Here is a 13,026-nt window from a genome sequence, read left to right as displayed (position 1 = left end):
AGCCTTTAACACTGGTAGCATGCCGCGACAGCGTGGACGTGAACCGTATGTGCAGTTGTTCGGACTTTGAGCGAGGGCGTATAGTGGGCATGCGGGAGGCCGGGTGGACGTACCGCCGAATTGCTCAACACGTGGGGCGTGAGGTCTCCACAGTACATCGATGTTGTCGCCAGTGGTCGGCGGAAGGTGCACGTGCCCGTCGACCTAGGACCGGACCGCACCGATGCACGGATGCACGCCAAGACCGTAGGATCCTACGCAGTGCCGTAGGGGACCGCACCGCCACTTCCCAGCAAATTAGGGACACTGTTGCTCCTGGGGTATCGGCGACGACCATTCGCAACCGTCTCCATGAAGCTGGGCTACGGTCCCGCACACCGTTAGGCCGTCTTCCGCTCACGCCCCAACATTGTGCAGCCCGCCTCCAGTGGTGTCGCGACAGGCGTGAATGGAGGGACGAATGGAGACGTGTCGTCTTCAGCGATGAGAGTCGCTTCTGCCTTGGTGCCAAAGATGGTCGTATGCGTGTTTGGCGCCGTGCAGGTGAACGCCACAATCAGGACTGCATACGACCGAGGCACACAGGGCCAACACCCGGCATCATGGTGTGGGGAGCGATCTCCTACACTGGCCGTACACCTCTGGTGATCGTCGAGGGGACACTGAATAGTGCACGGTACATCCAAACCTTCATTGAACCCATCGTTCTACCATTCCTAGACCAGCAAAGGAACTTGCTGTTCCAACAGGACAATGCATGTCCGCATGTATCCCGTGCCACCCAACGTGCTCTAGAAGGTGTAAGTCAACTACCCTGGCCAGCAAGATCTCCGGATCTGTCCCCCATTGAGCATGTTTGGGACTGGATGAAGCGTCGTCTCACGCGGTCTGCACGTCCAGCACGAACGCTGGTCCAACTGAGGCGCCAGGTGGAAATGGCATGTTAAGCCGTTCCACAGGACTACATCAGGCATCTCTACGATCGTCCCCATGGGAGAATAGCAGCCTGCATTGCTGCGAAAGGTGGATATACACTGTAGTAGTGCCGACATTGTGCATGCACTGTTGCCTGTGTCTATGTGCCTGTGGTTCTGTCAGTGTGATCATGTGATGTATCTGACCCCAGAAATGTGTCAATAAAGTTTCCCCTTCCTGGGACAATGAATTCACGGTGTTCTTGTTTCAATTTCTAGGAGTGTATGTGGCATTCGCATAAGTGATTTACAAAAATCAAGGAAAACCTGAAAGTGGATGACCGAACGACGGTTCGAACTGCCGCGTCTTATTAACCTTTGCTCGTTCTCACTCCCCGACAAAAATATTATTTTACAACACTTGACAAGAGAAGAAACCAAAATTATAAATGTTTAATACCTTCCTTTTTCACTTCTCAAAGAGATGGGTGTGATATAGAATACCATCAACAAACATTCGGGGCTTACGTTTATCGATGTCGAGAATGATTATGGGAATTTTGATAGTCAGAGGTGACCGAATACTATGTTAGGTGATCGTCCAATTTACAAGGTGTTTCAAAAAGATTCATCCATTATCACAAGTACACTGAGCTGACAAAAGCCTCGGATAACTCCTGATATCGCGTCGGATCTTCTCTACCCGGCGTAGTGTAGCAACCCGACGTGGCATGGATTTCAGAAGTCGATGGAAGTCTTATGCAGAATCACTGAGCCATACTTCCTCTACGGCTGTCCATAGTTGTCAAAATGTAGAGCGGTGCAGGATTTCGTTCACGACCTGGCCTACCAATTACGTCCCACGTCGGACGATCTGGGTGGCCAAACCACTCGCTCGAAATTCCCGGAGTGTTCTTCAAACCAATCGCGAACACTTGTGGCCCCGTGACATGGGGCACTATCTACCATAACAACTCCGTCGTTGTCCGAGAACATGAAAGCCACGAATGACTGCAACTGGTCCCCAAGTAGCCGAACATAAGTCAACTATCGTTTCAATTGGATCAGAGGACCCAGTCTAGCCCATGTAAACACAGCCCACACCATTGTGGAGCCACAACCAGCTCGCAAAGTGCCTCTGAAATCGGGACTCATCTGACCAGGGCACGGTTTTCCGATCGTCTAGAGTCCAATCGATATGGTGACAACCCCAGGAGAGACACTGCAGGAGATATCGTGCTGCTAGCAAAGGAACTGGCGTCGGTCGTCCGTTGCCGTAGCCATTTAACACCAAATTTCACCTCACCGTCCTAACGGATACGTTCGTGGTACGTCCCGCATTGATTTCTGCGGTTATTTCATACAGTGTTTCTTGTCTGTTAGCACTGACAACCCTACGAAAACGTAGTTGCTCTCGGTCGTTAAGTGAAGGCCGTTGGAAATTGGATTGTCGATGGTGAGAAGTAGTTTCTGAAATTTGATATTCTCGGCACTCTCTTGATACTGTGGATCTCGGAATACTGAAGTCCCTAACGATTTCAGAAAAGGAATATCTTGTGCTTTCAGCTCCAACTTTCATTCCACGCTCAAAGTCTGTTGATTCCCGTTCTGCGACGACGGAAACCTTTTCACATGTATCACCTGAGTGAAAACGCCGGATCGGCCATTGCAGTGCTCTTTTATTGCTTGTGTATACGATTCTATCGTCAACTGGAAATGTGCATATCGCTATCCCATTACTTGTCATCTCAATGTACGTCTTCTACGTAAACTTACCTAGCAGCTTAGTGTAAATTTTAAGTTAAGCAGCGGAATTCGCATTGCACTGTTGATCTCCAAAGTCCCGCAATATCATGGTAAATCAATTTTTTTTATGCCAGTCTTTGATCACAATATCAATTCTTTAGACGATGACCGGTTTCAGTCCGTAATGACCAAATGACCATCCTCAGATCTACAATATACAAATATATACACCTAGTGAGCAGTGTATCTTTCAACATAATACCACAATACGTATCACAATTTACCATCATACAGCCAGGAAAATGTACAGATAAAATACGCTAAAACGTACCTTTTTTACACTATGCCCTAAAATGATAAGGCCATAGTGGCATCGTCAAAACATAAATATAATCAGCACAGCATCGTCACATAGATCTAAAATAAGGTGTAGACTAGGCCACATCGTCCACACATTATTGCAACTGGCTACTGAAGCACAGTAGCTACCAGAAATCTGTTTGCCTACATCCTCCCTAGATGTCGCTACTGTGGGCTTAGATGTAGTCATCATTTATGCAAGAAACATAATCTGTTAAAAACACATTAGGTAAAATACATATAGCAGACATTTAAAATTGATGACTCTCATAGAAACCAATTGTGATACATTAAAAGGAAATACATGAAACTGGGTGTTGTGTGATGTCCTTAGGTTAGGTAGGTTTAAGTAGTTCTAAGTTCTAGGGGACTGATGGCCATAGATGTTAAGTCCCAAAGGGCTCAGAGCCATTTTTGAAATACATGAAAATAGGACCGATCCTATTTATTGTGAATGAACGGTCAACAATTAATATACTTAATACATTGCCTGTAGCAACCTATAAATTGCCTATGAAAGATGAAATGTCTATGTGACAGCTGTAAAAAGACAAATCAATGATCAGCGCCCTCTGTTGGGTCGGCCGCCATGATGTTATGTAGGCGCGCACCGATCTTAAGAACTTAACCACTAGAGGGCTTTACGTTACAACGTGATAGCCTCCCACATAAAACGTTTAAACAACATATTAACAGTCAATAAATAAAATTATATAGTCTGGCTATGCATCCCATGAATAGGTAGGACATAATCAGTTACAGGATTAGAGCGACGGGAGTAAGCGACGGAATTAAGGCAAATGCCTACTGTTTTCGACATAATTCATCAAGTAAGGTTAGGTATACATACGCGACGCATTATTTAGTTTTAGTAGTACGTTATCAAACAAACCAAAGTAGATGTTGGGCTCAAAATTGCTTTGTCCATTGAGTATCATAGTGGGCTCATGCTGTGTGGCTTTGTAACCCTCCAACCTCTCCGACAAGTCGAGAGCACGACACTTCCCTGTCCTGTCTAGAATACGCATACAACTCTCGATATTGCCTACAGCGTGGGCGGTTTTTACCAAATGCATTCCCAATGCAGTTTTGTTATGTGCTTGCAAAAGCTTCCTGAATCTAATTTTAAAGCAACGGCTAATTTGACCGATGTAAATTTTGTCACAAGCACTACAAACGATCTTGTAAACCCCAGAACCGTCAAATTTATCAGAATCTTTACTCAAACTGTGTTCTACACGGAGTTTCATTTGACAGTATTGGATCACTGTCTGTATACGCGACCATGTCGCAGTTGGTGAAATCATGGTATGTGACTATCTTCTGGTGGTTGTAACGTTACTACAGCGAATATTGCATATGTTCGTCTGTGAAAATGGACTCGATAAGCAACCTGAGCTGTCAGTAAACGGAATCTAACCTGTATAATACTGTGTGGGTGTTGTATTAGTGCCAGTTTCACTGTCATTTACGCCCTCAACAGGTTGTTAATTGAAAAACTTGAAACTAACATTTGGATGAGCTGTTTGACTGCGTATTTGAATATGAAGAACTACAGGAACATATGAAACTGTGACAATGAACAACTAAGCTATCTGACTGCGGTTTTAAACAAGAATTTACAAGTGATACAGAATCTGGCTCGTGCATAGGAATTTACTGGATTAGACTTCATGAAATGTTGTGGTGTGCCAGTGCCTCTGTTTTGACCCTAAGTTTTGCACTCACCTCTTCAGATGACTGCCGTTTTCCATGTGGTTTACAGCAATTCGCAGCAGCATATAGCAACAGCGGATATAGCTTACAGTTACTAGGAATGAATTTAATAAAAAGAAGTTTGCTTGGGTCCTGTTGACTACTAAGTAACTTGTGAGAAGGGATTTCTTAAATTAAGTCTATTTAAAACTTCAGAAATTCTAATGACCAATAATAGACAATGACAGTTACATAATGGCCGAGTACCAGATTAACAAATTGTTTCAAGTTCAAAGTTACATTAACATTTAATAACCACAGCATTTATTTATTAATTAGATATGGAGAATAATAATTATTATTTCGAGGATAAGGAGTGTTCTTTAACTGACAAGCAAAACATGGGATTATTGCAAACTGGGACTAACAATCACGAGCCTAACCGTGCAATGGCCTTTGGGCGATGCTTGCGAATTTTACCTTGAATTCCATCTTCAAGCGTAGTTAAGCCATCTAAATCTCTCCTGGCTATATAAATGAAATCACACACTGCGTGTGGTAAGATCAGTCATCACCAACGTAAGGGCAGCGTGACACGTCTTCTGTCTCCGAGCTCTCGACCGACACTGCTACTTCCACTCTGTCAGACAGACCGGGTCGCAACAACAGTGCTTAAAATCGTGCTCCCATGTCTCGTCCTCAGATTGTAACTGTCGATATTTGAGTGCTTATTTGTTTCCAATCTTACACAATGCAAAGAATAATCCTAAGTTGGCTATATTGTTTTCAGTGTAATGGAAAATTCTGACACACTCCTTACATGGTTAGTGAAAGATTCTTCCATGTGCCCTCCGTCCACAAGCTCTGAGTGACCTGCCATGCTGCACAGCTGCATTAGTGAATGAGGTAAATCCAGACCTGGTGGTTAAAGTATGGGACGATTTTGATTGTCATCTGATTGTTTGTCGTGCGTTCGGTGGAGCGCATGTTAAACACATGTGAAAGGGAAATGAAAACTCTGTTCGTAAACGTAATTGTAAAGGGTACTCTAGGTGTGCACGTGCACCCATGTGAGAGACACCCTTGTGGAATCGGACGGTTCTTTTGAAAATAATCCCATACATAAGTTACATTTTAACTCTACCTTCGTTCAGGTGCATTCTAGAAGATATACCGATGAACCAAAACATTATGACCATCTGCTTAATAGCGCGTTGGTCCGACTTTTTGGAACGTGAAACAATAGGATGGTATGTATTCGACAAGTCCTTGGTAGTTTTCAGGAGACATGTGGCGTCATATGTCTACGCAGTAAACACGCAGTTTCAAAAAATTACGGGCATGTCATTTGAGGGCATCAATAGACGGCAGATAGCCTTCCAGATTGTTCCATCGAGTTCAGATAAAGAAATTAATGTGGGCAATACATCAGCGTGAGGTCACTATCATGCTCTTAAAGCCACTCTAGGACTATTCTATTCTCGTGACATCTGCAGTTACCCAACTTTAAGAAACAATCGCCTTTGGGGAGGACATTAACATGATAGTATTGCAGGAGGTCCCCAATAACGTTAACGTAATCCACATCTTCGACTACCATCTCAAGTCCCACACAATGCCAAGTGACTGTCCCCCATAGAATAACAGTGCCCTCTCCAGCCGGCGTCTGTGGATGACGGTGCATCCGGGCACGGCAAGTGATCTGGTGTAACAAGGAACGTGACTCACCCAGGGAGGTGACGTGTTACCATTCATCTACTGTCCACTTCCGATTATCCGTCCCACACCAACCGTAATTAAGGCTACCTTCAGAATTTCTAGGATTGTATTCTAGTCAACACTGTCAAAAAATACCTCTAAATCTGCAAATGCTAGAAATGAAGGTTTACTTTACTTCAGTCTATCTGTCAAGCTAAGTCGTGTGGTCAGTGCTGTCTCCCGTGTCTGTTGTATCTCTCTGGAGCCCGTAATTGACACTATTGTGGGATCAACATCGGAATACTAAGAGGTCATTTGCTGCGGAACCTCATATTTAACAATGCGCACCGAACAGTGTGCTCCGAAACTTTTGGGTCTGGACTGGCAGTGTAGTCTGTCGTCACACCTTCCACAGATAGTGTCCTATTCTGCGTTACACAGCGGGCACTACACATTTTCTGACGAGGCGTGGGCGTCCATCACGTTGTCGCCTGCTTGTGGTTTCACCGCCCTTAACCATTTTTTGTAGATGCTCTTGACAATGATCGTAGCTAGAATGAATTCCCATTCGTCCCTGCCTGTGGTTGTATAGTTTCCTTAAAAAGTCAAGTACTCGCATGTTTTGGCTTATCATCGTGCAGTCTTGTGAAGCCGGATGAATTTTTCTGACACACTTTGCATCTGGTCCAATCTCCGTAGGTACATGAAGTGATCGTATAGCTTTATTGGCCGTCTGGGGTTGTTCGGCCGCCAGGTGCGAGTCTCTCTATTACACGCCACATCCGCAGCTTGTGTGTCTGTTGAAGACGAGATGAATGGTAAGAATGACATACACACCCAGTTCCGATTGCAAAGAATCCCCGACCCGGCCGGGAATTGAACCCAGGGCTAGGGGCTTGAGATCTAGAGACAGCTACACTAATTACTAGACCACGAGCTGCTTACACTCCTGTAGCCGGCCGCGGTGGCCAAGCGGTTCTAGGCGCTCATTCCGAAACCGCTCGACTGCTACGGTCACAGGTTCGAATCCTGTCTCGGGCATGGATGTGTGTGATGTCCTTAGGTTAGTTAGGTTTAAGTAGCTTAAGTTCTAGGGGACTGATGACTACAGATGCTAGGTCCCAAAGTGCTCAGAGCCATTTGAACCATTTGAACACTCCTGCACGTCCAACAAATAATGTCGATACATCTAAGTATTGATCTCTATTCGAAACTGTATCGATATACCTCACGGACGTATAATCTATCGGCACACTGATTAATCGATATTTAAAAGAGAATATCGAAAGCGATATTTTTACTGTATTTTTTTCTTGAGTCATAGGTACTACAGTTCTAATCAGGAAATGTCTTGCCCCTTCCAGATAATACCAATCTTTGCAATCTGACAGTTAATGTCTGACACTGGGCTTTATTTAATTTTATATTCAGTACTGGAAATGAGCTCCAGACTTGATCATGAATGTACCTATACTGCATATTCATGAAAGCTTGTTACTTCCGTGTGTCATTTCTAACATTGAAAATGGTACGTACTATATGCAAAATGCACGCATTTGATGACAGCACTGTAGAGAATGGTGAAATTATTACTCTCTGCACCCAAGTATGAGGCTGAATTTCACTTCTTTACCCCCTGATTGGCTGTATGAAACTCGGCACAAAGTCACACACATTAATGCAGCCGACTGGGGTGGCCGAGCGGTTCTAGGCGCTACAGTGTGGAACCACGCGACCGCTACGGTCGCAGTTTCGAATCCTGTCTCGGGCATGGATGTGCGTCATGTCCTTATAGTTAGGTTTAAGTAGTTCTAAGGGACTGATGACCTCAGAGGTTAAGTCCCACAGTGCTCAGAGCCATTTGAACCATTAATGCACTGATATTTAATGGATAATGGATTCTGTTGTCTGAAATGTTTAGTCGTTACTTCACATGTGTTTTGTCGGAAAATGCTTAACATACTTAAAATGCCTAGCATCTTCTGTTTCGTCCGAAAGAGTGGCTTCGTAAGTAAACTTGTTTGTGCCAGGTAAACACTAAAAGAACTGTTTCAAAACGTTTGTTCAAAACGTTTGGAAGATCACAAGGGCAATTGTAGAAGAGGAGAAACGGAATGAACAGCTGTTGCGGAGCATGCTTTCCAGCCAGGGAACCACCATATTCGTTTCGAGGAGATGCAAGTACTGGCGCCACAAGCGGATATTATGAAAGGCTCTACAGGGAGGTAATCGAAATCGCTAAACACCCTAACAATTTCAGTCGAAAGGAGAGGGCGTGAAATTAAACGGTATATGGATGCCGGATGTGTACCACCCGTCCACTACTGGGTGATGGCAACGGCGATCGACAGCAGCGGACAGCGGCCAATTGCACTGACGTTTTCAAAACACGTGACGTCACGCCGCGGCGCGAGGGCGCACGAACACGGAATTTAGCGGCAGTCAGTAGCGAGCCAGTGGGTATGTTGGACCTAACATAGAGATACAGACCCACTTGAAAATGTCTCCCGCAGACGGGGACGAAACGTTGGGAATTGACACAGAATTCATCAACCGACCACGGCATAACAGCCCGGATAATTATAATGGACATGACATTTCCGGCCGTGAAAGTCTACATTATAGTATCAGGAGCAGACTGTCAGTGAAACATATTAAACAAAGAATTCTGTTATTGTCGACAGCTAATGATTCTTGGATTCATTAATTGGCTTTTTCTAAATAACTGATTTTATAGTGAGTTATGTGTCCTTTATTGGTTACTGTTGAACACAATAAAATATTTCTTAGTTTTTAAATGTTTGTTAATCATTTCTTTGACCTTGATCAATTTTTTTTCTTTAAATTACTATATGTATTGAAAATATTGACCGATATGTCGAAGTAATGATATTTTTGTCTACAATAACATTATATTTCATAAATATCGATGCAATATGTTTGCATATGTTCAAAAAATTGCCATCCCCAGTATCCAGCGCACAAGTTTTGCACCGCATGAGCTCCCTCCGTATCGCAACCGCAGGGTGAAAAGCATGCAAGGGTTGCGAGAGCAGAGTGCAGACTGCTTAGAGCTCTCGTTCCTCGCCCGTCAGGAGTTCTCGACAGCCACTCCCGCAGAGTCCCGGTAACCACCAGATTAGAGCGATGCCCTTGGAGGGCGCGCGCGCCTCTACTGGAGTCGAGGATTCGTTACGCGCCGTGTGGTGGCGGCGGCAGCGGCGGCGGCAGCAGGCGTCCTCGAGGTAACGACCTGCCCTGGCTCTCCTGCGAGTCGGCAGTGATTTAGCGCCGGCGGTGGCTTTTAACGAAGCGAGTTAGGCACGCCGGGGCATGACGCCGGCACCTCTGCCTACGGGCCTCGAGGCACTCGGTAGCACTCAGCTAACAAACTGGCTGCGGCTGGTCGCTACCGGTCCCTTTAACCCGTACGCTGCACCGGCGGAATTGGCAGGGATGTTGACTCTGGTTATACATTGGCACGATAGAAGTCGTGGCGTAATCTCAACAGTAACTTCTAAATGCTACGCGTCTCGATAAAGCTCTTCACTGATTGTTGTTGGCCTTTTCATTTCTTTATAATTTTCACGTTTTATTACCTGTAATAGATTTTCTCATACCTTTCGAATTAGCTTCCCGTTAGTATCTTCCCCATAATTTCACTTCTTCTGTAATCGGTAAAACCTTATTGTGTCCACGTAAATGATGAGGAAGTTTCCTTTCACGTTTTTTGAATAGTTATTATGAGTTCAGTTTATCACAGATTTATTTGAAAACGTCATCATTCACCTAGCTTTCTGTCCAACCTAAAATAAAACTAAACTCCCAACGAGCCTTTGAAGGCCCAACGGTACCGACCGGCCGCCGTGTCATTCTCAGTCCACAGGCTCACTGGATACGGATGTGGAGGGGCATGTGGTCAGCACACCGCTCCTCCGGCCGTAAGTCAGTTTACAAGTAGTTCCTCAATGTGAGACCTTAACTTTTCCTGGCGAATTGAATGTTCAAATAACTCACGGGTTTGCTGCCGGGTGACGTCGTCAACCATCGCCGATATTTCGACAGGAGCGGAACCTGCCATTCTCAAGGCACAACTGCAAGGAGGAAGCAGTGTGCAGGGGAATTTAATGCCTCGGTTCACAGAGGAGAAACAAGGAAGATACCACAAACAGAACAAGTAACTGCAGAGTCAACACACAACCAAAGATAACCAACATCAGAAATATCGATAGTGACTATTAATGAACTGGTGAGGTACCACTAATTCTGTCCCTCCGTTTTTTGATGAGAGAGGGAGCCGTATTCCAAGCAGCATTTAAACAAAATCCAACATCTCTGGTTATAAGTTTGCTTGATAGTTTGATTTCAACAGCTTCCTTAATAACGAGTGACGATAGCAACGAAATGACACCTAAGTCTACGGCCTTTTTGCCTTACGCAGGAAGCATTTCCAACAAGATTGGCCGTATTTTGCCGAAATATGACGTGAAATGTATTTTTCGACCACCTCCTGATGAATACAACGACACGGAGATCCTGGCTTGCACATCCAGCTATTGGAATAGTGTTATTAAAGAAGCTGTTGAAATCAGACTATCAAGCAACCTTATAAACAGAGATGGTGGATTTTGTTTAAATGCTGCTTGGAATCCGGCTCTGTCTCTCATAAAAGAACAGGACAGAATTAGTGCTACCTCATCTACTAATTAATAGTCACTATCGATATTTCTGATGTTGGTTATCTTTGGTGGTGTGTTGACTCTGCGGTTACTTGTTCTGTGTGTGGTATCTTCCTTGTTTCTCCTCTGTGAACCGAAGTACACTCCTGGAAATGGAAAAAAGAACACATTGACTCCGGTGTGTCAGACCCACCATACTTGCTCCGGACACTGCGAGAGGGCTGTACAAGCAATGATCACACGCACGGCACAGCGGACACACCAGGAACCGCGGTGTTGGCCGTCGAATGGCGCTAGCTGCGCAGCATTTGTGCACCGCCGCCGTCAGTGTCAGCCAGTTTGCCGTGGCATACGGAGCTCCATCGCAGTCTTTAACACTGGTAGCATGCCGCGACAGCGTGGACATGAACCGTATGTGCAGTTGACGGACTTTGAGCGAGGGCGTATAGTGGGCATGCGGGAGGCCTCCACAGTACATCGATGTTGTCGGCGGAAGGTGCACGTACCCGTCGACCTGGGACCGGACCGCAGCGACGCACGGATGCACGCCAAGACCGTAGGATCCTACGCAGTGCCGTAGGGGACCGCACCGCCACTTCCCAGCAAATTAGGGACACTGTTGCTCCTGGGGTATCGGCGAGGACCATTCGCAACCGTCTCCATGAAGCTGGGCTACGGTCCCGCACACCGTTAGGCCGTCTTCCGCTCACGCCCCAACATCGTGCAGCCCGCCTCCAGTGGTGTCGAGACAGGCGTGAATGGAGGGACGAATGGAGACGTGTCGTCTTCAGCGATGAGAGTCGCTTTTGCCTTGGTGCCAATGATGGTCGTATGCGTGTTTGGCGCCGTGCTGGTGAGCGCCACAATCAGGACTGCATACGACCGAGGCACACAGGGCCAACACCCGGCATCATGGTGTGGGGAGCGATCTCCTACACTGGCCGTACACCTCTGGTGATCGTCGAGGGGACACTGAATAGTGCACGGTACATCCAAACCGTCATCGAACCCATCGTTCTACCATTCCTAGACCGGCAAGGGAACTTGCTGTTCCAACAGGACAATGCACTTCCGCATGTATCCCGTGCCACCCAACGTGCTCTAGAAGGTGTAAGTCAACTACCCTGGCCAGCAAGATCTCCGGATCTGTCCCCCATTGAGCATGTTTGGGACTGGATGAAACGTCGTCTCACGCGGTCTGCACGTCCAGCACGAACGCTGGTCCAATTGAGGTTCCAGGTGGAAATGGCATGGCAAGCCGTTCCACAGGACTACATCTAGCATCTCTACGATCGTCTCCATGGGAGAATAGCAGCCTGCATTGCTGCGAAAGGTGGATATACACTGTAGTAGTGCCGACATTGTTCATGCTCTGTTGCCTGTGTCTATGTGCCTGTGGTTCTGTCAGTGTGATCATGTGATGTATCTGACCCCAGGAATGTGTCAATAAAGTTTCCCCTTCCTGGGACAATGAATTCACGGTGTTCTTATTTCAATTTCCAGGAGTGTATTAAATTCCCTTGCACACTGCTCCCTCCTTGCAGTTGTGCCTTGAGAATGGCAGGGTGTGTTCCTGTCGAAATATCGACGATGGTCGACGACGTCACCCGGCAGCAAATCCGTAAGTTATTTGAACAAGTTTGCAGGGGTGCGTGCACCGCTGTCCAACCGCTCATCGTTAACCTGCTTCAATGTCACGTTTCCATCGCTTTCGACTATCTGGCTGGTGTATAGGTTCGTAACGTTTTTCCGCAAGTTAAATCAACACAACAGATACACATAACAGAGGCTTCAATCACCAATAATATATTCTCCGTCACTATTTAGAACGGTCTGCCAACGGTGGGGAAACTTTTCGATTCCACGACTGCTTAGATAACGTGGTTTTGAGGCGAAGAACTCGTAGAGAAATGTTCAGCGCGCATTTTGATACG

General features: G+C 46.0%; 1 protein-coding gene across 2 annotated transcripts in view; it reads left to right on the top strand.

The window, feature by feature from the left end:
• Positions 1 to 13,026, top strand: part of LOC126281600 (semaphorin-2A-like) — a 944,484-nt gene that overhangs the window by 170,211 nt on the left and 761,247 nt on the right. The gene's annotated exons all lie outside the window — the stretch shown is intronic.

Source organism: Schistocerca gregaria, chromosome 7 (assembly GCF_023897955.1).
Source record: "Schistocerca gregaria isolate iqSchGreg1 chromosome 7, iqSchGreg1.2, whole genome shotgun sequence".
Classification (NCBI taxonomy): domain Eukaryota; kingdom Metazoa; phylum Arthropoda; class Insecta; order Orthoptera; family Acrididae; genus Schistocerca; species Schistocerca gregaria.
This window is presented reverse-complemented; position numbering and strand designations above follow the sequence as displayed.